Genomic DNA, 4,321 nt, shown 5'->3' on the forward strand with positions numbered 1-4,321 from the left:
AATGTCGCGTCGAAACTCAGTTTAACCAAAATCAGCTGAAATATATTTGTAGCTATCTCCTATTGTATGTTCTTCTTCAATGATTATAATAAGGCTCTTTGCCAACACATCTTGATAGGCAGACATAGAATAGAATAAATTCATGGTCTATTAAGGCTCTATTTTCTACTTTGCTTCTTGGTTGAGTAAAACCGTCACGACGTCCATAATACCCAGTCTCTCAAATCAACACTCAAATAAATAAATAAATAAATAAAACGAAATTCCAAAAATAATATCCCTTCAAAATTCCTGTCCTTACATGGCTCTACGCCCCCCCGTAAGAAAAATTCTGCAACATCACGTGAAGGATTCTATTTGGTGTGGTCCAAATCCCTCTGCAAAAGAAAAAAAAATCCATCCTGCATCAGAGAGCGATTATCCTTTTGATAGCTTGACGAGGCACTCTCCCCTCAGCACACTCGTAGGTGTACGAATCTCAGGTGACCCGGGGGTACACCAATTTACTGTGGATGTCTCCGTGGACTTTTCCATCAGTCTTCGTATTGGCTGGATTCCCCAATTGACCTCTTACATACTACTTGACTGGACATGCATAGCCGCTACGACCGAGCTAAGCCACGACTCTCTCTTGTGGATTCGCCCCATGGGTGGCACACTACTTCCCCTTCTGTGGGCTCACCTCTGGGCAATCGGCGATTGTCCACCAGGTCCTGAAGTCCTACACCCCTGTCAAGCGGGCAATTGTGAATTGAGTTGGGTTCATGATCCCAACTCGAGCTAAAGAATTTCCCCATTTTCCAATACTACTCCGAATGAAAAGTGCTCGCTAACCATCGTTTGTAATCCCTCTCCTAGGCTAATATTGACTTCTTTATCCCCCCCCCCTAAGTTGACATTTAGTTCCTTCACCTGGCTGTTGCTGAAATTTCCTTTTACAACATATGAAATATATGCATCCTTAATCCTAGGACATCTCAACCTTACACATGTATAAAAGTATAGGTGGGTTACATTTAAGCTTTATGGTCCAATATATAGGAACATTGAGGGCATCTTTGCATTAATTTGCACGAGCATTCGTTTTTCTTTGGACATATACTGGCACGATATGATCCCTACATTTCGTATTGCAGTTAACTACTGTCATCTTAGCACCTTAAATCACTAGATATGGGACCAACTGGTCGGGTTGCTCCAGTTGATTTCTTCAGCATTCCTCGATGAGCCGTCTTGGTGCACGACGCATCCTTGGTGGTAGTATTTCCACTTCCGGGTCTGGGTGGAACTCTTTTGCAACAGGCTCCACCAACCACTCTTCGGAACCAAAGTAAGGTTTCACTTGAGCAGCAGCTCTCCTTGTCTCCTTTCCTGTGAAGGGATTTCTTAGTCCATTATACACTATGTCCTGCTACCACCTCTACCACTGTATAGGGTATTCCCACTTGGGATTCAGCTTGCGGCAGGTACCCGGCATCGTAGTTTCTTTCCGGATCCATACTAAAGCTCCCACTCCCACTTTTTGCTCGCCTCTCCTGCGGTTAGCCACATTCTGGTACTCCGTTGTCATCTTGTGGTGGGTCTCTCGGATGATTCGATGAGCGATCTCTGCTTCATCTTCCGTTCCATCCACACCGGGGAGTCTGTGTCCGGCTAATCTGGGTGGATTGTCTTCCGAAGAAGGCCGAAGTAGGGAGTATGTCCAGTGGAGGTGTGTGTGGCTCCATTCATCTTCCTCTGACAGGCCTGCAAGTAGACCGGCCATTGGTTCGGGTGGCCCTGGCAGAGCGTTGCCAGGATGCTCTTCAATGTTCGATTGCATCCGCTCCACCATTCCATTCGCTTGGGGATGGTATGGGGTAGTGTAGAGCAGGGTGATTTGCTGTTCTCCACACAACTTCTTGTAAGCCGTGTTGGTGAATTCTGCTCCATTATCTGTTTATGATGCTCTCTGGGGTGCCGTAATCTGCGAAGAACTGGGTTAGGGAGTGTAGTATGTGTTGGTGGTGTTTTGTTCTCAATGGGAAAAACCTAACGAACCTACTGTAGTGATCGATTATGGTCAAAATATACCTATATCCTGCGACCCGGATACCATATCCGTTAGGTCTATGCCTATTCTCTCCATTGCCTTTGTAGCAGGGGGAACCTCTTTGTATTGCTGTGACAACCCTTGTGTACCCTTGAAACCTCTGACAAGTAAAGCATTTCTTTACAAAATTACATACATCTACCTTTATAATTTGGCCAATAGAACAGCTCCTCGGCTTGTTTAATTGTTTTCTTTTGCCCTAAATGACCTTTGTTTTTATCATTCCAATTATCCTAAGCGGGTTACTGTGACCCCTTGTAATCTTGGAGGATTCCTCCGCAAGTTGAGTTCTCCTTCAATCATCTTAGGATGCTTTCTCCGACACCAATGTGTGATCACTCCCTGTGTCTACTAATGCCCTTAGTTGCTGGCCCCTACTTCTGTAGTGATCACCGGGGTTGATTTTTCTGTGATCCAGTCATTTTGAACCTTTGGAGTTTGAGCGGTATTGGCTCTTCATCGAGGCTGGGCAATTCGGGTCTCCCCTCCTGCAACTTAGCTTTCCACAATCAAAACAATGGCCAGGGGGTGGTTTCCTCCAACAGTCTTTTAACCAATGGGAGGCTGTTTGACAGTTTACTGACAGTATCTGAGACGGTCGCTACCTTCTTGTGCATTCCTCCCCTTCTCCTGCTCTAACTGAACCTCTAGTTTGCGGATCCTATACATGAGTTCAATCGACACATCGGACATCACCTCGGGTACAGGGTTTTTCCTCTCCTTGGGGCATGTAAACACGTTTCACCGGCGAGTCCCTTTGAATCATTCAAGAACTGCCTCTCGGTTCTCTAATTCTATTTAGGAAAAGTGATTAAGTGTGGTACCCATCATTTTAAGAATCCCTCTAATCCTTTCCTTTGATCGTTGTGGGTTAACCCATTCCACAGCTTCCTTTTGATGGTCTGGTCCCGGTTTGGTGTAAGCTTTCACTTGGGATTTCTCGTCTCGATTACTGCATTGATGGTACTTAAACTTATGTATGAATGTTTCTGGTGAACTCTTATCCAGTCATATCTCATGTTCTCTAAGTCCCTGACCATGCTCGATCTAGGTTAACTTCGATAGCCGAATTCCTTCTGTAGCCCCGTCTTAAAAGACTCCCATGAGTGGGATGGGTTCCCCCTCCTCTTTTTGAGTGGTTGTATATGACTACGGCTAATTCCGGGCTGGCCCTACTCTTTGCAATCTGGATTCTTTCCTGGTCCTCGTCGCGACATCGCTCCAACCAACTCAATGAACAATTGGAACTTGGCGTATGGCATCAAGTCCCCGTAACTCTTCCAACTTTAGGATGGGAATGCCGTTTGGGGTCTGCGAGTATCCTTGGTTTTTCCTCCTTTATTGGGGTTTTGGGTGTGCATTGGGCCGCAAAAAATTTTTTTTTTCTGTGCCTGTAAGTCTATTACGTTCCTTAAACGTATCCTATTATCTCCTAATAGCTCTCCACTGACTCTCTGTTCATTTGTAGCCACCTGTTTCTTTGCCTCCTACTGGGTTAGATTCCCATTCAGAGTCTATCTTCCATCCTCGTTCTCATCTCTTCTTCCTCTCCCGTATTGGATTCCCCATTCCGTTCTATTGTTCTTTTTTACATGACTGCCTTTAATTATGTGTAGTTCCATCAAAGCTATACACCTTATCACGTCACTTCCCCACACAATCTCATCCGCTATTTCTATACTCTTAGTGACTGCCGAGGATCTATTCTGTCTCTGATTACTGTACTTGCCAATCCACAGGGGTACACAAGCTTTGTCTAAGTCGACACACAGTTAAATGTGAGCTTCAGGTTGGTTAATAGCGTAAATCCCACCGCAGCCACCAATAATGTGGTGCCGTCGATTGATTTAGTATTGTTTACCCAAGAGCACCTCCAATGGGAGTGATCAGGGGTACCACCCATAAGAACGATTTGGGAAATAAAAAAAATCAAGGTATACGCTTTTCACCACCCAATCGTCTATATGGATATATCTGACCATAAATGGAAACTGCTCCTTGTTATTCACGTCTGACTCCGTCCCCTTTCCTCAGGTCGTTCGGGGTTGGTTCTGGGTAGCGAAAGGCCCTATGCCCAAGTGGGGGTAGTAAAAGAAAGTAAGCGAAGGTGCTGCTCTGTGTTAATTATTACAATGAAGCAAAAATATAGTAAGGAAATACAAAAGTATCATTGTGAGTTTCTCCACACTAAATCTATTGATCCTTACAATACGAAAAATATATGGGTAT

This window comes from Oratosquilla oratoria, chromosome 2, assembly GCF_046742065.1.
Source record: "Oratosquilla oratoria isolate Oo_2021 chromosome 2, ASM4674206v1, whole genome shotgun sequence".
NCBI lineage: Eukaryota > Metazoa > Arthropoda > Malacostraca > Stomatopoda > Squillidae > Oratosquilla > Oratosquilla oratoria.